Source organism: Cheilinus undulatus, linkage group 2 (genome assembly GCF_018320785.1).
Source record: "Cheilinus undulatus linkage group 2, ASM1832078v1, whole genome shotgun sequence".
Lineage (NCBI taxonomy): Eukaryota > Metazoa > Chordata > Actinopteri > Labriformes > Labridae > Cheilinus > Cheilinus undulatus.
Window position 1 is genome coordinate 27,711,633 of NC_054866.1, and position 25,751 is coordinate 27,737,383.

The window sequence follows — 25,751 nt, forward strand, 5'->3', positions numbered from 1 at the left end:
GTAAATTCAGTTATTGTTAGCATATTTATGTAGGCTAAATAGCATGAAACATCATTCGAAAAGAAGAGAGTGACACAGTTGATTGACTTATAATCCTAATCACAGAATTTGCCTTCCTATAATCAAGGAAACATGACTGATGAGGAGGGAAGGCAGTGTGCTGAGGGGCAGTACAGGTATAGCCAAAGAAAAGCATTGTATTGGTCTATGAGACAGGTGCCAAATAGTAACATCTGCTCGACGTCTAGTCTGAGAGCTGCATATGCTAATGTTTTGGTCAGATCTTCAGAAGTTGAATCAAGATGTTGCTATGAAAAAGTACATTCGGCTAGATCAGTATAAACAGCTTTCAAAAGCCTTCCATGTACAAATGGAAAATTAGTTCATGCTGACATGGAATATAAATGTAGTGCTTTTAAAAGCATAAATATTTTCATTCTTTCTTTGCTTTCCTATCTGCTTTTGTCTTCTGTGATCCCTGTGCTGATGGCAACTACCAACATAGCCTTTGGCAAGTGTGTGAGTGTACATGTTTGTGTGTTTCACAGCAGAGTTGCATGACTAAGCCTCTGCATGAACTGTCAAGTAAATTCATGCTTCCATCAGCAAGTTTAGATTTCTGTATCCCATCCTTATAATGGCCTTCTCATATAGGACACATAAGCAGTTCAAGAAACAGTGGTTTAGTTTTGGCGTGTGAACACTTAATAAAAGTGCATTCTGTTTAATGGGACGTTCTACATTTCAATATGTATTAAGTGTTGTTACCCAAGCTAACAGCATCAAACAATTAAGATGAATTAAGATGCAGTCACAGCTGAGACTCACCACCCTAAAAAAGAACTCTGCTTCATGCTAGAAAAGATAACTAGTGAAGTGTATTTACACTAAAATTCCCCAGCCAACCTGAACACATCATCAAACAAGCGCAAGTTGGCTTGTTAAGTATGCTAATTAGCATCTATCCTGCTGATTTCAACACGGACTTCAGCACTGGATGACTTTTTTAACCAATGGGACCTACTACAAAGTTTGGGAGAACTTTTCACAGCCCAACTTGGTGAATAAAGAGGCTAGAGCCGTGTAAAATCTGAGGATAACTTCACCTATGACAAGCTGCAGACATGATGGAGTCCCTCTCCCCCTCCTCCGAGGCTGACAGTTGAAGGTACTACGTTTAGAATTGATTTGATTCACAAAACCAGAGCACCATTGCTATGATAAAAATATCTCAAATCATGGGAGAGTCATAACCAGCTGGTGAGGCTTTTTGTTGTTCCTCCTTGTTACAGTGACGTTCTTGTTTGAGTGGAGCCTTTTCAAATGCTTTGATTGATCCGCTGGATGACGTGCTGTCAGCGACAGACCTGTTGAATAATATCAGCACTACTGTTGTTGTCTTTGTCCACACAAATGTAACAAAACTGTTACTCCTTTTGGTTTAAGTTACCTACTTTATTCATTCAACCTAGTTTCTTATCTATTCATTTAAATAAGCTATTGTATTTTTTATTTAAATGTATTTATGTTAAGTTGATTTGGTGTTTGTTTACATTTGACATTAAGTGAAAGTTATATAGGCTATTCAAATCCAAATCAAACTCCATCATAACCCACCACCACAAATAGATTCCGGTCCTGTGGGAAACACTGCAGGCTGTTGTTGTCGTTTGCTGTGGTTGTCAGGACAGTGTAACAGTGAGTTGTTCTCTGGTTTCCCATCTGTGTATGAGCTTCGTTCCACATGTATTCATTTGGTACATGTCTGTAACGTACCGAGAGGCCCGTACCGAATGGATACGTGTGAATACACGTACTTTTATACCCCCTAGTCATCAACCCTTTTTTTTTTTTTTTTTTTGGAAAGCTGAGTAAATTCACTACACACACCCAGGCCTGATTACTGCCAGACCTGTTGAATCAACGGATCACTTAAATAGAACCAGTCTAACAAAGTGATTTTGGCTGGAAGCTCTCAAAAAGCAACACCACAACCAATGAAAGAATTCAAGAACAGATGAGAAACAAAGTCATCAATGTCTATCAGTCTGGAAAAGGTCACGAAGCCATTTCTAAGGCTTTCGGAATAAAGCATTCAAAGTAAGAGCCATTATCCACAAATGGAGAAACCTTGGAATAGTACTGAACCTTCATCATTTTAAGGGGTTAATTATTGATAATACAAAGTCAAAAAAAGAAATTAAAGCAATGATAATAAGGGTACTTAAATAAGATTAAAAACATCATAAAAATATCACATAGTATTATCTGACTAATAGCTGTGTGCATTCATTCTCTTGCAGCATCTACTTCACTGAATTTTGAATTAACTACATCACATGCAAACAGGCCCTCATGCATGCATAAAACTCAGCTGAAGCACACACACCATTTCACCCTGGTCTTCCTCCCTCCTCCCTCCAAGTCTCTGAAGCTAAGTGGAGTGTTTTTCTCTCTCGTTGTTGTACTTGTGTTAGGCCACTGACGCCAGCTTGTCATTCTCTACTCCTATTACTGTGAGAGGGGAGTACGTCACAGCTCCCACAGCCCACTTCTCTCTGTCAGCTCTCTGCTCCTGCTGATTGACACTGACGTCGGCAGGCGTTAGCATCTCAGGCTGAGCCCCGTGGGAAAGGCATTAGCATCCGGACACTGGTCTTCCATTTGGAGCTGAATACATAATGACTTGCATCCCTATTTGTGCCTGTTCTCCTTGAAATTTGGCTCTTTCGTGTTTCACCTCTAAAATCTCTCTGATGAGACTTGAATTGAATTGCTAACAGATGTTTCTGTTTGAACAGGTACTTCTTCAGAGAATGTGTGGTGCAAAAGTCCTTCCTTAGGTAAATTCAGTTATGTCTCATTAAACCACAAACATTCAGACATTGTTCAAAGTGATAACATGGAGGAAATCATGAACTAAAACAACATGTAAATATTGTTGGAGTCACCATCAAAATATAAGTGGAATAAATGATAAAAGAAATAGCCAAAACCTTTCAAAAATATTTCCCTGCACAGTAACTATAAGTATTCTAAATCAATGTAGGATCATAGAGATGTCTACTTATTTTTGCCTTTTTTTTTTTAGGATTTATGATGCACAATCTGAATCTCGGATTAACAAAACAAATGACGAGGATCAAGCGGAGTGTTGGTGTTAATCAGCAAAGGCTCACAAATCTGGTAAAGCCAAAAGTCTACCAATCACTATTGTTGCATTCTTCATACAATCAATTTTTTTTGTTTTCCAAAAAACTGTTGAGCTTTCTTTTCTTTCTTTCTTCTGTGTTGCTATTTTAACTTTAAGAAGAACTTGTGGAATTGTAAACTTTTCTACAATATTTTAAACTTCAAGTTTTGGGAAAAAAGATACCAAAAACATGTATATGGTCTAAGGTTAGGTGGTAATGTGACATCCTGGTATCTTAAAATAGCCACGGTATTCCTTGAGTAAACACCATTAAACAATCTCCTGTGTATTGTGTACATTTATCATAAAAGCTTCAAGAGTGTCTGTTTCCAGCAGCAGGAGCACTGCCTATGTTTGATGGTGTAACAAGTCACCAGAACTCCTGTAAATGATGTAGAACTTGTCTCAAAAAGATAAAATAATTAGATGCACTCATACTTGTGTGATCTGTGCTATCGTCTTTTTTATAGTCAAACCTTAAAAAATTCAGCTCAAATTAATGCAATCTAAGGTAATATTAACACTGCAAAGCCAGTGGATTGGCCAGATTCCATATGTGTCATCAGGTGGATCCATCTTGCAAAGCTTCAATTTGAAATGCTTGTTCTTGGTCAGATGATGTTCTTGGTCGAAACAATTCCTCAAATTATCCAAGTTATACTATTCAAAAAATTCCTCGAGGCAAATTATCTGCCTCAAGGCTTCGCTTAAATCAGTCTTGTATCCATATACGCCCATGCTGTAAGCTGGGTGTTGCACAGAATGCTATTTGTGTGGCACAATGCACTTGTTTTCGCTGTTACTATAACGTAACATGCATGATGTGAGGCGGGAAAATCCCGAGGGAAGAGAAGTTGATGCACTGATGTTGACAGGCACGTGTGCTGCATTTTTACGCATCCACTGGCTGTGGTTTCATGGCAGATATGGCACTATGCCTGCACCGGAGAACCTACATAGAGCTCTGAGTTTACGCGCTGCCTGCATGGCTCGCTGGTTTGAGACAGCGCTCAGTTTGTGTCTGCAGACTTCAGGGCATTTCATAAACTTCTCTAACTAACCCGACGGTTTCACAGATGACAGTCAGGCTTCACGATTCAAGTCCTGCTTTAGTGCTTCCCCCTCTCTCTCTTCCACGTGCGCACGTTATACATTTAATTACCTCCACCAAGGAGGTTATGTGATCGGGTGGGTTTGTTTGTTTGTTTGTTTGTTTGTTTGTTTGTTTGTTTGTTAGCAACATAACTCAAAATGTCATGGACGGATTTTCATGAAATTTTCAGGAAATGTCAGAAATGGCATAAGGAAGAGCTGATTAGATTCGGGGACTGATCCGGATCACCATCTGGATCCAGGAATTTTTTAAAGGATTCTGTATTATTGGGAGATATGGCTAATGGCAGAGGTCTGCACTGTTACCACTTTACACCAGGAGATGGCGGACATGAGTAACTTATTCAAAGTTTTGGACTTTATAGACTTTGAAGGACACACCCCTGGTCGAGGAGACGAGTCGGAGCGTAACAGAGAGAAAGACAGCGAATTGTAGTGACAATACTCACAATGCTGGGAGAAACAGAGGAATATTCACGCGTAGCGAAGCCAATGCTTTGCCTCACCGTGTCTCCACCCCACTGGGGAGGGAATAATCGAAGAATTAGATTTTGGGAGTCATCCGGATCACCATCCAGGAATATTTTTAAAGGATTCTTCACTATTGGGAGATAGGGCTGATGGCGGAGGTCTGCACTCTCTGACTGCTTTTCTAGTTATAAATTATCTAAAATTCAGCATACTGACGTCTAGATTCCAGCATATTTTTCAAAATCTTTTAGCATCCTGAATAATTTGATATGACTTAAACTGAAAATGAACTGACACCAATTAAATAGAAACACCTTATTGCCACAGACAGTGACTGAGACAGAGACTAAATAAGTTAAAGTTCATCATCATATAGTCAGGATTCAACAGGTCATAGAAGCAGCGTCAATGTGTTGTCCATGTCAGTGAATGGTCTTAAAATGTCATATTTATGATGGATGAACTCACAAACAAAAATGTGCAAAAATGCCTTTATCTGGTCTTTACTATGGTTGTTATCAACATAATACACAGATGAATACAAAGTGAGGATTCATCACGAGAGAGGGAGAGAGAGGGGAAGGGGGCGAGCCAGCAAGAGAGAAGGAAACAGTAGGTGCTGCTCTGATAAGTCAATCACCCATTTGAATGACTTGAACTAATGTGAAAAACACTAACAAATGGAACCTGTTCTGTAAAAAAGTTTCACCGTCAGTGTGTAAACATGATAAGCACAACATGAGCTTGATCTTCTTAATGTGTGAAAAATTTGTAAGAAAAAAAAAAAGATTTAATGTGTGAAGGCCTTAATGATGGTCAAATTATCAATAGCATGTATAATTCAAAAAACAGCTGTATTCCCTTCTATCTAGAGTACCTTAACTCTGGAGCTTAATTGTCAGTCCAATGAGAAACACTGCTGTCACAGGCAGCGGGCAGCTGAATGTGACAGCATACTGGCCAGCTGACTGACTTTTCACTAATGGGAGCTGCTGCACAATAAATGCAGAGGAGCCAATTTTTGTTATATGTTGTATGCCGGTTAAACATTTGTGGTTAATGTTTTGTCTAATTTAAAATGTTTCAGCTATATCTGAACTGCCTTATTCAACTCCGACTCAATAGACCAAATAAAAACACACTGAACAGCATCAAAATGAATCTGAAAGTCTTAGCACATCTGTGAATAAAGATCACTGTTTGGGGAAATTGCCCACAGGGCAAGCAGAACCTCACAGGTGTTTTCAATCACTCTAGTTAATTAGGCATCATGGTCGTTAAGGGAGGTATTAACACAGCTGAATCACTAACGACTTGTGTAAATTGCCTCTGACTCATAAGTGAGATGAAGCTAACAGAGTGAGGGAGCTGTCAGTCAAGAACTGTCCTCTTCACAACCATACTGTCCTTTGATACTGCTTATGTCTTCAGCAAAGAAGCAAATTTATTTGTAAAGGTTTAAGGTCTATCATCACCTGCAAACCCCACAGGAAACCTGCATGATTCATTATACTAATAAGACCATACCAAAGCTGTGATTGTTGTTGGTATCTGTGAGTGAACACAAGAGGAAACACTTAAAGGAACCAAAACAAAAAGGGAGAACATGTAGAAAACATGAATGGGAGCATATCTCCTGAGGAGTTTTGTCTCCAGGCTAGATCACACTCTCAGCTTATTTCACACCAGAGCAACTTCATCCAATAAGGACTGGCTTATTGAATTCGCCATTGAATGAGATTGGACAGAGAGGTAGAAATGGACAGAGGTGGGAGGAGGATGAAGGCAAAGATGTTGGAGAGAAAAAAACTGAAAGAAAAAAGGGAACACATTGACATTAGCAAAAGTTGCATCAGGCCTAGAGGAACCAAACCAGCCGAATGCACGTGTCTGTGTGTGTGTGTGAGAGAGAGAAAGAGAGAGAGAGAGAGAGGGATGGAGACAGGGAAAGAGATGGAGTGAGAGCAAAAGAGAGAGAGAGAGTGTGTATGTGTGCCTGTGTGTGCATCATCCTGTGTACACATCACAGCCCAAGGCCAACTCCTTCGTCTGCTCCTTAGATGAGAAGCGAGCGCTCACTTTGTGCTGCTTTGGCTCAGCTCAGAGAAAACAGGAGGCCATTTATAGAATGAATCCAATTATTTCTAAATACTGGAACTTGACCTGGAATAAACTCTCTGCTTCATACCTGGTTAAACTGTTCTGGAAAGGAATTCAGAATCAAGCACAATTCATTGAAAAAAAAAATCAGAAATTATGTACAAATGTCTAGCTACTTGTCTGAGTAACAACTTTGTGATGCAGTTCAATTTGATTTACGTATTTTTACATATTTGTCAAAGATATTAGAGGGCCCAACATGGAACACTACACAAACAGCATCACTGTAGATAACCGCCTGAGTCAGAGATTAGTGCCTTTCAATATTCTAAAACACTTTCATTTGTATTTTAAGTCTATTGATACGTTTCTATTATTTGGCAGAAATACAAAATGATGACATTACATTCACAACAGAAGTGTTTTTATCTTTGCAGAGCTTGAGTCAAAGTTATGGTTCCATCTATTATATTAATTTTATATCCTGCAAATTAAAAATCCTTATCTTCAAACCTGTAAATATTTACCTTTTTTTTTCTTTTTTTACATTTGGCATTTGAACTCATCATTGGCTACATACAGGATATGTTTGTCTAATTTAATTCTAATTTTGAGGTAACCAGTCTTTCTGTTTTTTTTTATCCACTCATGAACTTCAGTTCTGCCAATTCATCCAGGAATTTCTACACTGGATGAATTTCTTAAACAATTAGGACTGCCTACACAGTTTGGGAGCGCTTTCCAGCACTGAGCTGAGCAGACGAAGAAGAAAATTGCCCTATAGCAGCTGAAGCCAGAGCTATTGCATCTTACTCCCAGCATAGCATTTGACTGCATGCTGGCAAGTAGTCTTTTATTCTTCAAGCTAGCTGAATGAACATTTTGGTTTGGACTGATGCACAGTGCTGATGTGTTTTAGCTCATGTTCCCCTTGCAGATGTATGTTTTTACACCAGTGATCATAACATGGCATTGTGCCACAGAGCCTGTTAGACTCGACAGCAGCATCAATAAGCTGTTACTGGTTTATGGGTTTCAATCCCCATCCCTATTTATGCTTCACCAGCCTTATTTTTTAAATATCCTGTTTTCTAGTCACATATTCCCTCAGCCTTGTACCAATTCTATGCTCACACACCTAATATTCCCTTAGGCCTGACACACAATAAAAGATTTTAAAAATCTTGACAGATTTTGAAAATGTGAGGGACCTTGCACATAACGACAAATAACGATAGATTGACAGATTTAAGGTGACAAACACAGCACACTACACACAAACAGAAACTGTTCACTGACAACTAGAGTCTCAACTCTCAAAATTTAAAAATCTGGCAAGGTCAAATGCTACATAACCCCCAAATTGGCACTGGCTGTGCAGGGTAGATCAATCCAAGCAGGAGGAAAAACATGGAAAGCATCCAGTCAATTTCAAAATACAACACAATGCATGGACTTTCAGCTGTATCTCACCACTTTATCAATGTTACATATTCTGTGGCAAAAGGGCCAAAGGTCACTTATAGATCAGCAGGTCAAAATCCAAGAATATCAAAGTAAACAGTAAATCTCTTCCATAAAGGCAAAATAATCTGTTGTTTATACACTATTCCAGTGCAATGTCATAGTTAACCTGTGACTTTGTGATCTCTAATCTCCAGCTGCTCACCACTGCCCATCACTCCAGAAACACATTCAGAGCAAACCTCTGCATTCTGGGGATGTGGCCCAGGTGGAATATGTGGAATCTGAGGGTTGGAGTAAACAAGCTGCTGCTAGCTGTTAGCTACTTGGTACATCCATTGTAGTGGCAAATATGGTCCATCTTCTCTCCTTGTCAGTTCAGGTTTTACAGGGATGTTTTTGTAGAAACTCTTGTGTTAATTTTTTATTTCTACGTTTAACATCACCATGGCAGTGTTTCTTGTGCTTCCCTCTGTAGTCTAACCCTCCCTCATTGGTTGTCACACTGTTTCACGTGGCATAACAGGTGCTTCCCCCACATAACAGGAGTTCGGATAGTAATACTGATCATGTTTAATATTTACCATTTCATACTCTGATCATCTTCCAAGTTAATAGGTAAGGGTTCAATCACTCTTACCACACCACACAAGGGGAAATTTGTTAAGATAATCCGTAAAACTATAAGATAATTTGGTCTTTGCTGGCTTTGGTCAGAAGAGAAAATTGGGCCCAAATATGGCCTGATTATCCTGAAGTGTATGCCTTACCTTAGCTACACATTTCCCTGCCATATGTAAGATTTTTGTTCCCTGACTCCATGGTTGTCATTGTACATGTTCTAACCATTGTTCTCCAAAGCTTTTATTCCTTTGTATTGTGTTTTTTATGGCATCAAACAAATCCAGTGTTGACATCCATGCTTACTGTGCAGAAAGGAACTGCTTAAAGCAAACTCAGCACATTGTTTGATGCCAGTTTAACAAAACTTCATCTTATTAAAAAGTCTTTCATTTCCAACTCAAAGTATAATTCATCATTAGCAGGGGACAAAGAAGCAGTCAAGTATTCAGAACACAGACCAATATTAGCCTCCCTACTATTTGCTTGCTCTGCAAGTTTCTGTTATATTTCCCACTTCTTCTGTTTCTTTATTTGTTTTTTAGAAAAGCTTCTTGTGACGAATTGTTAAATTTAGTCATTCAAAAAAAGGTTGAATGAATATGTAGTGAAGTTAAAGACACAAAGAATCGCCTTAGTCATTTCCCCTCCCCTAACCTGACATGCCAGGTAAACTGTTTCATATCCATTGCATGGATATTTTTCGAATTTATCTGGGAAAGCTCCCGTTACAAGTGTTTGGGGAGGGCAGGACTTTTAAAAAAAACATTTTTAGACACTGATTGGATGTAAACGCTTTGTCAAATTAATTATGAGCCAATCAGAGTGACAAGATACAATGAGGTAGTAGTAGGATTAAATGTGCTGAAGATCACTCTGTAACTGAAAATGAAACATTTCAGTTTGTAATTGTGCTTGGGTTCCTCTCATTTTCTCAGATAGCTAATGAATTCTTATTCAATTTAAAATCTCAAAGGATTATGATTAGGGCTGTCAATAGATTAAAATTTTTAATCGCAATTAATCTCACAAATTCCATAGTTAACTCGTGATTAATCGCAAATTAATCACACTTTTATGTCTGTTCTAAATGTACCTTACAGTACTATTTCTCAAGATTTAAATACCCTTATCAACACAAGTGGACAAAAATGCATTATGCAAATGTTTGTTCATGTCAACAACCCAAAACAACAACAGATAAAGTCCAAAAAATTCTCTAGTCTGAGATCAAAGATACTGAACGCTGTAAAAATATGCTGAGAGCATAACATGGTAAACTCAAGCCACAACAGATGGAGATACTGTCCTTAATGTAACATTACTGAACAATACTAATATAATATATAATATAATAATGTAGAGTCAAACTTTAGACTTCTAGAAGTTAACTCCTCTGTTCTCAGCAGCTGAACACAGAACAACAGATCTCATCATCACACATGGACATAAAGAAGTCAAGTCTCTGCTGAGAGCTCAGCAGTAAGGCACAGACACATCTAATGGTGTTTCACTGTTCTGATGTGAGTAAAGTGGACACATTTGCCCCGCTCAAGAGAAAAAGCAAGTAATTACTTAAAAAATGTCTGCTATTATTTATCATATTTTACTTTAAAACTAAAAAATGAAGTCCAAGTGTAAAATAAATGCTGACAGTAAGAAATGACTGTCATCAGTCCAGTAGATTTACTGGAATGATGTCAATATACACAAGTGAAGCCTCTTTTCAAAACTCATGAACACACAAAGTAATAGTCTCAGTGGAGAACTTTTAAGGTGTACTAAGAGGACTTAACCATCTCTTCATTCTTCAGATCATAGAAGAGCTCCGGGTTTAATCTAAAACCATTTTTTTCTTCCTAAATAAAGGAGACCCACAGTCTAATAATGCTTTCAGCTTATATTATGATGCTCTACAGAGCTCATTCACTAACCTCTGCTCTCCTGTCACACACCAGCCTCTGCTGCTCTGTCTCCTCCTCTTCCTCATGATGCAGCTGTACATTCACCATGCATCAGACAATCTCCTATAGGGACTGCAGAGTCTTTGACAGTTTTGCAGCATCTTGATTGACTTTTATTTAAATTTGGTGTTTATTTACAGTTCCAGTCGATCGTTTTAGTGAGTTTCGTTTTTTTCACTTTCAAGCAGGAGCTGTGTGGGGATGAGAGCAGACTTTTAGGAGACGTGATCGGACCAGTCAACAGTCAATAGCGCAGCTGTGGTGCCGGTTCATGGCAGATATAATAGCCTAAATAAATGAATAAATCATACTGGCCCATAAGTGCGTCGGCACTCTGGGAAATGCCCGGTATGCCGGATAGCGAGTCCATCCCTGCAGAGTTGTCTGAGTGTCTCCATTGTAAACAAATCCAGCATGGCGAAGGGGGGGCGGCTCTCTGCATTAGCGGTGTGCATAGCCAGCGAGTGGAGCGGGCTATATAAGACTCTACAAACTCCTTGTAACTCAGTTCATGTCGACAGTAGGAGAAAATAACTTCAGTCTTATCTGACATGATCTGAAAGCTGAACCTGTCATTCAAAAGTCTCTGTCCTTTATGCATTTCTGCTCGCTTGTACCGCATCACGACAGCGCAACTTCCTGGTCTGGCAAACTACGGGATGGGTCAAGGGTCACACAATCCACATTAATTAGAAAAAAAAAGTTGCATCTCTGCACTTAACACTTCCTGTTTACATTCTCCAAAAAAATACTGAAAATTTATTTCCAAAAGTAAGTCTAACATTCTAATCTACTGAATGGAATTAAGGCTATGAATAATGAAACAAACATATGATAAAAACAATTTAAACTGAAATGTAGTGCATATTAATATCTAAATTATTTAAGACATGTCACAACACAGACACACAGTGTCTTATATAACAGTGAGTGATGCCAGCTGAGGACACAAAATTACTGCTCTTGGCATTTGTCCTGTGAAAGTTGGACGGAGAGGAAACCGGGTGAGTCTAAGCAGTACAGAGAGAGACAGGAAGAAGAAGAGAAAGATGGGGGGTTGGGGTCATGAGAGGGATGAGGAAGGCAGAGGAAGTCACTGAGAATGTAAGAGATACATATAGAAATAAGAGAGAGAGAAAGAGAGCTGGAGGGCCGGAATATTTGGACTATGGCCAGTAACCTGAGGAAATAACTCCTAGACTTCAAACTGCAGGTCATGACTCTGAAATATTGAACCAATGCTTTAATGCTTTAACATTCACAGTTTATGAAAATACCTTTTGGAAGAGTCAAGTGTTAACAAGACAGAAAGACTGAGCAGTGTTTAAATCCAGGGCTAAGCCCAAACTTAGGAGGGCCCAAGGGCATGCCTTCCCATTAAGTTTTTGCTTATTAAGTAGTTAAATTCACTATTTTCAAGCAATCATTCATGCAAATTCATGTTTAAAACATCAACAAAACTTTACATGACTTGGTCAATAATAATGTAGTTCTTTTTATTTTTTAAAGCCTCCTTCACAGCAAACATCACTGATTATAAATGCAATTGTTTCCAAAGTGTGTAAATTATTCTAAAACTACAATACACTATATCTGCAGATTTACATTAACATATATAGGGTATGGCTTTATTTTAAAGGTATCCAATTGGCACTTATTTTTAAAAAGAGCATAAAAATTTTAATTTTTTAATTTGGGTTTCTGGATTTATTTATATTTTCATAATTACAGAAAATGTTCAAATCTAGTACAATGCTAAAACTATTTTTTCATAGTGCAACATTAGCTCTTACAAGTAAAATGTTTAAAAAGTTTGATTCTATTCAGCCAGTAAGAATGAAAGGCCTTGTCCACTGATATATTTCAAATAATCAATTTTTGCATTTATTGATCATAACATCACTAAGCAGAAACAAGACTAAGTTTAAACCTAGTATATGACTGACCCCAACTAATGCCCGACTGTAGTCTGACAGAGTGATTTTGTCATTATTGTTGTTGTTTTGTTATTATTTTTAGCCAAATTTATTGTAACTGGTTGCTTCAATTTATACACGTAGCTACATGTTGTCCTCTCTCTCTGTCTCTCTCCCTCTGTGTGTCTGTGTGTGGAGACCTGAGCAACATCATACCCCCCCCTGCTTTTCTTCTATTGCATCTGATTGGTTAAAAGTTATAGACAGAAACAAATGCACCAACACAGACACATCACTTCAGCCATGAGGAGAAAATATTCTTCCTTTATTCTGTGCACTTTTGTACAGGGAGGGGACACATCACTACAAGAAACACACGAAAACCTCTTCTCTGCACAAGACAAGCTTTCAGTGTGGTTCTCTGCTCTGAAATTACAAGAAAAGTGGTCCAGTTCTGAGTAAACTGCAGCGGTCCTACAGCAGCATCCAAGCTAAAAAGCTATTCGTACTGCGGAGCAAATGGCTCCCTCTCTAGTCTATCAGAGTATTTCCACAGCCAGCGCTCCAGACCGGCAGCGGCATATGCTTGGACCAACACTTCGCTACGCTTTCTTCGAGATAGCTGCAGGTCTATTTTCATCGCTGGCCACTGCCAAACCGCATCAATACCCGTCGATCAGAAAGCTCAAGAAGATAAACTCACAAGCGTAGAATATCCGGTTCTTTCAAAATACAACACAATGCACAGACTCCAGATCGTAAATCATCACTATATCAACATTACGTCTTATCCTGCAGCGAGAACAAAGGGTCACCGAGAGGCCAGTGGGTCACAGAGCTACAATGGTGCCATTGACGAGGAAAAGTTAACTTTTGAGGGCATTTAGCCAAAGAATTTTACATAAATCACAGATCCTTTCAGCAAACATTAACCTTTTAACTTCCTAATATACTCACCCAATGGCGGAAGCAATAATATGATGGACTTATACCAGAAAGATGATAAATTAAGCCCAAAAGATAAAATAGTCTGCTGTTGACATACTATTACTGCGTGAACTCGCAGTTCTCCTATGATCTCTTCCTGCTGATCTGGGCTGCGCGCCGTGGCACAATGCTCAAGACTTGCTTCCAGTGGGCGAGGTCGCTCGCCTTAGGTCGGAGTAAACCCACGGTGCTTCGGAGTGCGGCGCAGTTGTCCTATGTGGAAATTGCGTGTAAGTCCGAGCTAACCACTCCACTAGCAGGCCTTATATACAAGTAGTCATACCACAAAAATTTACCCCTTCACTATCACACACTCATGCCAAAGCGGGTTGGCAGAAGAGCGAAAACACCCTTTCTGCCACAGAAAGCTTTTAGTGTTGCTGTCTTTATTTTTTTTTTAATAAAGAAATGCCCAGTTTTGACAAAAGTGTAGCTGTGACTAATTCAGGGATTTTGCTCCACTAGTATCCATTGTATACAAGCAGTCACACAAGAAACCCTTTCCCCCTCAACTATCACATAGTCATGCCGAAGCAGGTCAGCAGAAGAGTGAAAACATCTTTCCCAACATGAAGAACTTAAAGAGTTGTTTCGATTTTTTATTTGATACAGAAACGTGGTCCAGTTCAAGTAAAACAGACAAAATGCTAAAGCTATATCTGAGGTACTTCTAGCAGTGAAGGCAGCCATTAGAGGGCTTTCAGTACAACTAAATACTGAAGGCGTGTAAGCTGGCTGAGTAAACGTGTAAAGGTAGGCTAGGTATTTCACCTATGATCGTCTGTGATAAAATTAGAATTATATTCTACATTCGTACTTTTTTGGAAGTTCAGAGGTGATTGTATGGCGTAGAGCTGCTGTCTGTGTTGTCCCATACCTGGTGTACAATTTTAAATGAGGTTATTAGCGTTATTGTGCTTAGCTGTTACTTTTCTGTGTTGTACATGAAGTTGCAACAAGCCTTCATGTTAACTCATGCAGACTCTAATATTGTTGACAATTCCAGAACCTTTGTGTAGGAAAAGCCTGTTTACATTTCGCTTTTGACGTGCTGTCATCGTTCTGTTGTTTCTTGTGCAGAGAGAGAGAGAAAGAGAGAGTGAGGAAAACTGAACGTGCAAGCCTGTGTGTGTGCATTACGCAGTAAACAGAAGGACAAATAGGAGAGAAAACAATCACTTCAAATGCATGAACCTTCTGCTATTTAACTGTATGTTATCATAATTTCTGATAAGCTCGGTGTGCCATCAATATGCAATAATCCAGAGTTTTTGGAATTTAATAGGCAACAATCCCGGTCGATGTAAAACCTATAATTTATTGTTTATTTCATTGCTGAGCAAAATGGATTCTCCATGGCTTATAATTAACAAACAACTTATTTACAGTCATGGCTCCAATAGACGTGACTCTGATATGTTTAGAGTTTACAGTAATGAGAGCAATGATGTTCTCACAGCTGACCAGCTGATCCATGCACAGTTAGCGCATTTATGATGCATTTTTACCAATACCGTGAATGGATTGTGGGTTAGGGGGTCGGGCATAGTGGGTTTGGGTCATACCCCTTTTTATCTTCTTTTAATTTATCTGTGTGTAAAGCACTTTGTGCTACATTTTCTTGTATGAAAAGTGCTTTACAAATAAAGTTTGATTGATTGATTAATTGATTGATAAAGAGGCCCTATTAAATTCAGTCTGTTTCAAAATCAGCTAAAAATCTTTCCAGGAGCTTTAAAGTACCATGTTTTCATTTAAGAGATAAAAACCAGTGGATCACACTTTGGACCATATGGACCTCTCAAGTAGACATTTATGTTGGCTGCATCTAAATATATTATTTTTAGACGTGTAACAGGACAAGGTCCTGAACCAACATGATTCAGGAGGAAATTTCTCCCCTACAACAGAAGAGAGGAAGTTATGAGTTAAAGGTTAACCTTTCTCCCTTTAAGGCAGCACCATTAAATACAAGTTTGTACTGCTGTGATGTCAGATACACTTGAGAGCACTTTTAAAATGTAGCATTCAAATGTCCAGATGAGACCACGAGGGGACTTATTGTCTCTCAAAGCAGACACCCTCTGGCAATTAGCTGCTGTATGTACGTCATCAATGCGTGTCTGCTGCGCATGTGCGTGTAACTTGTAAGTGTGAATTATGAGAGATAATGGAAGGGAAAAACACTCCCAGATGCATGTGATGTAATTATACCCTTGATTATCTGATTGGGTAATCTACAGGCCGGCTGGAGGCGTCCAAGACAAACACAGTGTCAGCAGACTGTTGACCTAGCATAAACCGCTAAGAAGCACACACACTCACACACCTGTGTTTGAGAATGAGCTCAGTGATGCAAAGATGGAGTAAGTGCCAAACAGAACAGCTGTGATGAAAGATGGGGTGATTTACAGTCATTACAAAAGTTGTATTTGTTTTTTCTAAGGGAAAATTAACATCTAATGTTTGCGTTAGTATGGTAGCGTGTCTTTCTTTTTTAGGTAGTAGATGAGAGGTTCTTCCTGGAAGGGGTTCTCTTAGGGCAGCAACAGAGGAATCTGAGCTGATAATTGTGTTGTAACAGTTGTATCTAGTATACACACATATATGATGCTGGCAGTAGATAGCATGGTTTATGTGTGTGCATTTATATAAAGAGTAGACTCTAGTGAGTCAGTGATCTGACCTACAGTCATATCTGAACCCATCCACAGCAGAGATCCTGCTTCACAAGAAAACACCACATCTGACCAAAGGCTTCACAAAGGCTACATTCTGTGTACATGTGAGTAGGATTAGTGTCTGTATACACAGTCTTTTATTATGCACTTTGATGATTCAAAAATGAGATCTGATAAAGAGGCTCCATTGAGCATCCATACTCAGTAACATCTGGTCTGAAGACACAGACAATGAATTAACTTAGTGCCTGATATGATGGATGAGACTATAAGTCTTTAACCAACAGTCTCACCACAATAAGCTGCTAATTAGAATGCTAATTAGTAGCATGCTAACTGCTTATTAGCCATTATTAAGAGCTTGTAAGGACCTTATTCTACAAGACCATAATCTATGGCTAAAAGGCTGTTACCTGAGAGATTTCACTTAACCTCCCTATTACTGCATAATAACACCAAATAAGGATGTCGTTCACAATTATTATGATCTTATCATGTTTTGCTTAGTATGGCCCTTATAATCCAGTATTACCACAGGAATAGTTCTTCTTCCTTAATTACTCTGAATAAGAATGGTCTCTGAAACAAAGATAACATTTCTGTTCTTAGTTGTCTTAATTATTCCTAGGCTAATTGAACATTTGTAACTCAGAATATGTAACCCAAACTAAAGTGAGGTGTTGTTCATCATTAATTTACTTGCAGTTTCACAATTATTAACAAGTAATTTTCACATATTCACAAGCTACCTTTTCTTTCCACTTTAAAATTCAATATAGCACACAACAAATGCAATTGATTGTACATATTCTTGTAAATTTAGAAGTTTAATGACAAATTTTATACTTCCTGGCAAGAGAAATGGGTAAAACTTTCTAGGGAAACTTGTTGGGAGACAGTCACAGCCCGCTTCTTTTAATCATCCAGGACTAGATACAAGTGAACTATGGATTAAAACACACCTCCATTAAGTAAGCCCCTTGACCTTATATAACCCTTATGAACGTAGCAGCCTTGCTCTGTGCCAGAGAAGAGACCAAGTCTGTTTTCTGGCTCAAATCTCCGTTATGATGCTTTAAATGATCCATAGGCCACTGTGACTGATAGATTTGGGAAATTTCCTCACATGAACAAAAAACAGCATTTAACTGGCTGTTAACTTTCAAAAAAGGCATCAGCTAACAACAGATTGTATTGAGATGAACTGCTATGGGATTTTAAATCATTGTAGCTGGGGGGATGGGGTAATTCCCCATTGTGGGCTGGCGATGTCGCCAACCCACATATTTGCCCAGCTGAAGTTAAACCCAGCAAGTAAAGGGGAGAAAAACTTTCTAATGGTCTAAATCCAAAATCAGGTCTATGTAGATCTGAATGTTTTTACATGTTTACAGCAGCCTTATTCTAACATATCTAGTGTGTTAAGACACACATTTTGGATTTAACTTCACATGATCTTTAATGGCTCTGGGGCTGTCTGATAATTGGCCTGATTTCAGCTCTGATTTAAAGGGTTAACAGGATGAGTTCTGAAAAATTTCTCTCACTGAATGTAAGAAAAGTGTAAGAAAAGTATAAGAGTGGGAAGAGGAAAAGATGGTGCAAAACCTATGTTGAAACTGTTCAAGTATGGAGTTTTTTTTTTTATTTAATTCTTTACTTTGAAAATTAATCTACAATATAGTCACCTTTTATTTTATTTTTTGAAAATCAAGCCTTTTTATTTGTTTTATGTCCTTTAATGGAGGAAGCCTGTTTTTTTAACTGACAAAGATTATCTTACTTGCAACAGGAAAAAAATAATTCTATTTTATCAGTATTGTTTTATTATTATTATTTTACTACCAGTTGATGAAAATACTGTAATTTTCAAAGTTTATAATTAACTGGACTGAATCATATCACAGCTTAGATAAAATGACATGACTCCTATGCTTTAACTGACAACCCCTGCCCTGAGAGATTGCAGGGATCCCACACTAACTGAGCCCACATGGATATCCTTTTTTGGGAAAAAAAACAGGAGGAAATCCCATATCAAAATGTATGAATTTCTACCTCCTCTTCTGCTTCTCGTAAAAAACTTAAAAAAGGGAAATCTCGTCAAAGCAAAAACTTCCACCAACTCTTCCCTGCTCACTGTCTGCTACATCAATGTTTACCGTAAAACAGACGTACACAGACATATGGACTAATCCAGACTGCTTGTCGATTCTGCAACCCCCTGCCCAGGCCGACATCCCTCCCTCTCCCCCCTCTCACCTCTCACCGAGCATATTTTGGAGCTAAAACACACCATTGAATCGAGTAACAAGGCAATCCTTGTCCAAGGCCACCAAACCTAATTTGGAGAACCAGCAGGGAAGCCACTGCATGTGTGTGAATGTGTGAGCACGTGTATACAGTAGTGGCCAGGCTAGGTTAAAATTATTTGCTGCTGCTTTTAAAACCCAGAAGCACTCACACAATCACTCACACACTCTTCCCCTGGCCCTCTCCTCTCTCTCGCGCTCTCTCTTCTGGAGCATGTGGCGCCGAGCCATATTCACATTACGTGGATACAAACACAAATGCACAGGTGATACTAGTCACACGTACCATATGTGGTGGACACGAATTTGCCTCCGCTCTGTCGGTGTTTTTATGTGTGTGAGGATGTGATAGTGTGTTTAGAGCAGCATGGAGTGCTCAAACACAGGGAACCAGAGAGATAGTTGTCCTCTTACCATCAACACTTCTGCTGTGCTTGGCAGCCATCCTCCCCTCTCTCCCCCCTCTTTTCCTCACCCTCCCCAGCAGATCTTTCAACACTCTGTCTCTCCCTCCCTCTTTCTCTACTCCTCTCTCATGCAGTCACTCCTGCATTAGCTCCCCTCAAGCTGGTTTGCCTCCCCTCCTCCTCCTCTATCTCTCATACGTTTGGCTGCTTGAAAGCTGCTTGGGGCTGGATGCTGCCTGTGCCAAAGCTGGCAGCTTTTTTTCAATCACTCCCTTCTTTTAACCCATCTTTGATTGAAATAAGGTTTTCTTTCTTAGCATCACTCAGCTTTTCTTGTTTTCTTAGTATTTTTTGTGACTGAAATAATTCGCTGAAAACGGCTGCAAATCTTTCAACAACTTCCTGGACATGAAAGTTCCACCTTTCAACATTTTCTTCCCTTAAAGGTACAATACGTAAAATTTTTGCACTGCATTTATAGTTGTAACAAGTTGGATATTCCTAAGCATCCGATTGAAAGCAAAATGTGTTAAGCCAACAAGTCAAAAGTTAAGTGAAGACTTTCTGCAAAAAAACTATGCACTGCAACTGCTTAAGGTCAGCTTCTACTCCCTTTACGTACGAAAATGTATACATCCTTTTCAAACGATGTTACTGTCACTGCCCACATACTTCCATGCGTCCTTTATGTTGGCATGGATGTTAACCAATACATCCACCGGGGGTGCAGCCCAGAGTCAAAAGTTTATGACAACAACAAACTCAAAAACAAACATGGCGACTGATGAGGAAGTATTGATAATGTACCTCTTGCATAAAATACAAAAAACGGAGGCAGCGTTGTAGGAGGCGGTGGTCGATGAGGCCGTCAAATACATCGCGACTGGAGGATTGAGAATTCTTTTCTCTAGCACTGCCAATGAGAGAAATTGATGACGAGTGTCATTTCCAGTACTTTAGGATGTCCGCCAGGGCATTCGATAACTTGCTTTGCCGGGTTGCCCCTCACATCCAGCACAAGTTGCACAGCATGCCTGTGAGTGAGGCAGAGTGACTAGCTGTCACCCTGCGCTTTCCTGCTACAGGAATCAGCCAGCAAGCTTTGGCAGCAAGATTCAAGCTGGGTTCTGCAACTGTGAGCTGCATTGTCAGGGAGGTGTGTCATGCAATGTGGATTGCGCTCAAGGATGAGTTAGTGTCTTTTCCAGAGGGAGAACAGTGGGAGGTGATCAGGAGAGACTTTTGGGAGCTGTAGAATTATCCCAACTGTATCGGGGCCATAGATGGAAAACAAGGGAGAGTGAGAGCACCAGTCAACAGGGGAAGTAGTTTTTTTAACTACAAAGGTTACTTCAGCATCATCTTAGGGTGCTTTCACATTAGGCCCAGTTGATTTGAACAGCGCTGCGGCGCGATTCCTCCCCCTCCCCCTTACCCTGCAAGCTTGCTTTCACACTAGCAATATCGAACAGTGCCCAGGCACACTTGCGTATATACTCAGTCTGAAACAGCAGGTGTCGGTATGCATGTAGCTGGTTTACAACCCCGCAAAGGAGGAGAAAGAAGAAGAAGATTGTTTTTGTTTTGACCCGGCAAAAAGTCCATCCTGCATCCATGGATGATAAAAATCACTTTTAAGATGCCAGCAACTTCGCTCCTCATATCTGCACATCTACATGCAGCTCAGAGGATTAAATGTGCTCACGCTGCACAGATACAGCGGTTTTTGAGGTGACAGGAGATTTTTTACTGCCTTTGCATCTCCTCTCACTGACTCCAACCTGTGTTCACCTGTAAGGTGAGTCACAGCAGACCATTTATTGACTGGATTCTGATGATTTCCGCCCTTTATTGAGGAAAATTTTGAAAAAACTGCCACGCTGTATAAAGAAGTTTAGCTTTTACGATGATGTCATAAAGCTGATACGACGCTCTGTCCCGTATCTGAGTTGCATTCACATCTCATCTGAACTGTGCTAGAGTCCACTTGAATCACGCCCGAGACCACCTCCCCAGGTTGGCCCGGTGCCAACCTTCTGCCATTAGCCCTATCTCCCAATAGTAAAGAATCCTTTAAAAAATTCCTGGATCAGATGGTGACCTGGATCACTCCCAAAATCTGATCAGTTCTTCCTTATGCCATTTCCTGAAAATTTCATCAAAATCCGTCCACAACTTCTTGAGTTATGTTGCTAACAAACAAACTAACTAACCAACAAATGGACAAACCCACCTGATCACATAACCTCCTTGGCGGTGGTAAAAAGGCCACAAAAGCCTGAACACAATAGCTCAGTACAGCACATAATCTGTTTCATGTTCAGTCATGTCAATTAAGTAAAATGAAAACATAGTGACATATTGTGTTCTATCCAAGGCATAGCACTTGATTAAATGTAAACAGTTACACTCCATTACTGTCCAAAGATAAAAATAGCACTTAAACCACTGTTATGTGGGAAATTAAGATTCCTTATCTCAAAGTTTCATTTCCTGGTTAAAAACTTTAAAAAATCAGTGTACTTAATATAGAATTTCATGTACTTTACCAAATACGACATCTACAGAAAGAGGCCAGTAAGAAACTTTTATTCAATGAAAGAACTGGCAATTACAAGAGATAACAGTGTAATCTACTGTTAACAATAAATAAAACAGTGTGAGCTCATGTAAAACATTTCTAACAAGCATTGGAATATGAGCTCCATAAAACAACAAAGTGCACAAATCTGTGGGCTCATGTAAACAATTCAGAGCAGAATGTAAGCTCCAAAAACAAATCAATAAACTGCAAAAACTCAAAATCTTAGCAAGAATATTTGTCTTATTTCTTGTCAAAATTTCTCATTTATAGTTAAAAAAAAATCTCTTTACACTAAAATTAAGATCACCTGAAAAAGTAACTGTTTTTTTTTAGACAATTTTCACTTGCTTCAAACAAATTTTCACTTGAAATAAGTCGGAAAAATCTGCCTGTGGAGCAAGATTTTTTTGCTTGTAATATGAAAAAAAACTTGATCCACTGGCAGATTTTCTACATATTTAAAGTGAAATTTAGCCAGAAATGAAACATTTTGGAAAATATAAGACAAATATTCTTGGTAAGATTTTGAGTTTTTGCAGCGTAAACAGTGTTACCCCATGTAAACAAAAAATAAAGTGCAAATTAACATTGTCATTCAGGAAACAGACAATCCATCATCTGGAAAGTGGAACATATGGGTCCTTTAAGCAAAAACGTCCAAGCTAAGATTTGTTTGTAACCACTGTGTAATCTGTGTCTAACCTTGTCACAGACACAAAAAGTGCATTTATATATTGTTTACTTATAACAAAGCATCAGTTGCTGTATTTCTTTTACTAGCCGTTTGGCGTCAGGTTCAGGAAGTTGTAGCAAAAAGCTGTTTAGGTAGGTTGTGAAAAACTTTCAATGATGCTCTCTGCCCTTGTTTTAAAAATAAATGTTCAGTTCTGACTAAACTGCTGCTGTGGCTACGTCTGAGCTAATCACTGTCATTGTCTACAACCACTCATAGTGCAACTAATCCTGTCCCCCGATCACAAACTCGTAATGAAGCAGGTCGCTAGAAGGGTGAAAAACATCTTTCCCACTGTGAAAAACTTTCAGTGTTGTTTTTCTTTGTTTCATGTAGAAATGGGGTCAAGTTCTCGTAAAACTGACACTAAACAAGAGCTATAGCCAAGGTAGTCATCACACTGGAGGCAGCCATTGCAAACAGCTTTGAGTACTACTAAACCCCACCCATAGCTACCGCCTCATTCTCTTCTAATGACTCTGACTGGTCCAGAGAGTATTCAGTTCAGCACAAAGATTGTAGATTGGAGTTTTTTGAGATGGATTTCACTAATGACAGAGTTGGAGTCTGGGACATCTATCTGTTTTGCAAGGTTAGCTAACCACCGAGCTATGGACCATTACCGGTGTGTAGGTCATTTGGTGCTAAGTCACACAGGAAGATACATCACTTATTTTATTTCTATTTTTATTGAGTATCAGAGTCTGAAAGATGTTTCATGTTGAAAATGACTGGATTCTCTAAGCCCACAGCTTGTTAAAATAAGTAAATAAACAAACGTTGTTGGACAGCTTCTTTGCAAAGGTGGAAAGGAATTTGAGAATGCCCACTAACTAAGCATTATGGTGAGTTGTTTTTATGTTGTTTGTTTCATTTTATTTCTCCACATTTATCCCTCACACATTAATGACCAGTTCATGAAAATGCCGTCTTTCGGTACAAAAAAAGTTGGGGACTATGGGCATGTGGCTAATGTTAGCAAACATTCATGTGGCAACTGCTGGCCTCCAATCCTCTTTACAGGTTAGTGTCCACATTCTTGTGTTGGATATCATCCCTCAATGCTTTGGATTTGAGCATAATTTGACACAGCCTCTCGACAACTTTACCCCAATTTTCTATATCCAAGTCGTGTCTACAAGACACTATCAGTGCTATGAGTTAGTGGTTGTTTGTATCAGACTGTGTCAATAGTCATTAAGAACAGCTACAGTGGCTACTATTGGCAGGTGGACTTCCTACAGTTCAAACAGAGTATTTGACCAGGACTATTGGCTTGAAATAATATTTAAAAATGTAGAATTAGTTTAATCACTTCTTAACTGTGGTGCCAACTACAAAGGGATCCAACTTGTTTAGCCAGGTTATCAAACACAACGCTATGGACGGAAAATGTTTTGGAAATGGTGGATGTTGCATGACAGCCTGGTACAAAAAGAAGCATGAACTGTTCCTGGAAGCAACATTCAAATTTTGTGCTGCTTACTTGTGATGGGCCATGATTATTCTCTGCCATTGGCTGTGAAAATGCCGAGCTCCATCACCCAAACCCCCATAATGATGTGGCCCCAGTAGACATTCCCAGGTTAAGGTAAGGCCTAATGCACTGCTCAGCTCCCTGTAAGATGCGTTTACAAAACAGTAACCCCCTTGTTTTGTTTATGGAAGTATTTCACATGATAAGAGAGAGAGGTAACCTGGCATGCCACATGGATGTGTTTGACACATCTACATGGAAAACCACTCATAGACAGCGTTCAGGAAAGGGCAGAGTCTTTGAAAAAAAAAAAACTCGGAAGGTGATTGGATGAACCTTCTGTCACATCCTTAAGTGCTAGTCAGAGCAACAAAACACGTGACGTAGCTGCTACCTAGCTGCGCCTCTACCAAAGGAGTAAACTCCATAGACTCCATAACAGCATAATGACAGTAGACATGTCAGTACACGACTTTTGTGTTTTTTCAACACTCAGTCCTGTTCTTTGTTCTTCTTTTAACGAAGAAATGTCGTCACGTTCTGATAAAACTGGCACTTTAGCAGCATCCACGCTAATGTCTTCCGCAATATCTGCACCGGTGTCTTGGTGCTGCTTGCTAACGTCACAACTCCACCGTGCCTGAAAGTATTGCCCCTTAACGCTGATTGGTCCTGTCACTTTCTAACTGGGCCCAAATGGTTCAGACGGGAGCTTTGCAAGATGGATTTGCCAGTGAGAGATACAGAAACAGGCGTATCCATCTGCTTTGCAAGGTTATGAGAAAGGCAGTTAAAACTGGTTAACGTTGCAAGCTTCTCACAGGAAAGCCACCTTTAACAGCTTTTTTTTCTTCATTATGTAAAATTCATCCATTAATTGCACCAGGAACACCTGTGTCGGATGTAGGTCCCTTCAGGCAAAAGTTTTTGTAAAATGACGTAACATTTTAAAAAACTGCTTGTAGTAGAACTGTCTGGTATCATCGTTGCATCAGTTTACGGGATGTGGTCAACAACTACTTGTGAAATAATCAGAAGCTTGAAGCGTCACCCCATTTCTTTGGGGAAGATTTCACCACTGTGCAAGGTTGATCTGTTTCAAGAAGCAAGGGGGCACGCAAAATCGAGGGGTTAGGGTGCTTTGAAATGTAACTGAGCCTACATCACCTATAATAGTTTATAAACAGCAACAACCCTAAAATCACTTACTGTACGTTTTAGGAAAAAAGAACCAAAAGTCTTCCAGAGTCAGCCATTATCAGTGATTCTTGCTGGTTAAAAAGGTGAATAAAATATCACCACGTCACAAAAAAAGAACAAAACTCTCCATTATCTCCATGGTGTTAAATATGTGACACAAAATCACAAATCTCAGGCAGGAGCAGGTTGTGTGTCTCTAAGGGAATGTATCTGCGTCAGTGAGAGAATGTGGGCCTTTCTTCCCTCAAATAGATCTCTGGGCACATGTTTCTGCTTCTACATCAGCCTCCATCCTCATCCTCTCTCACAAAAACACTCTACATGATGCTGAGTAACAGCTCTGAGTGATACTGACTTACATGCTGGCTTGTTTTGACATGTACAGCTTGAAGACTCTTATCAGAACTTGGTCATGTTTTGAGAGTGACGAGCTATTTTGACAGGAAACTGAACAAGAAAATACTGAACAACAAAATACTTGGAAATATTGTTCTTATCTTAGACCTTCTATTTATAGCTGTGGCTATC

General features: G+C 39.3%; 1 protein-coding gene across 1 annotated transcript in view; it reads right to left on the reverse strand.

Moving 5' to 3' along the window:
• LOC121516136 (cGMP-inhibited 3',5'-cyclic phosphodiesterase A-like) overlaps window positions 1–25,751 on the reverse strand; it is an 89,392-nt gene that overhangs the window by 54,428 nt on the left and 9,213 nt on the right. The gene's annotated exons all lie outside the window — the stretch shown is intronic.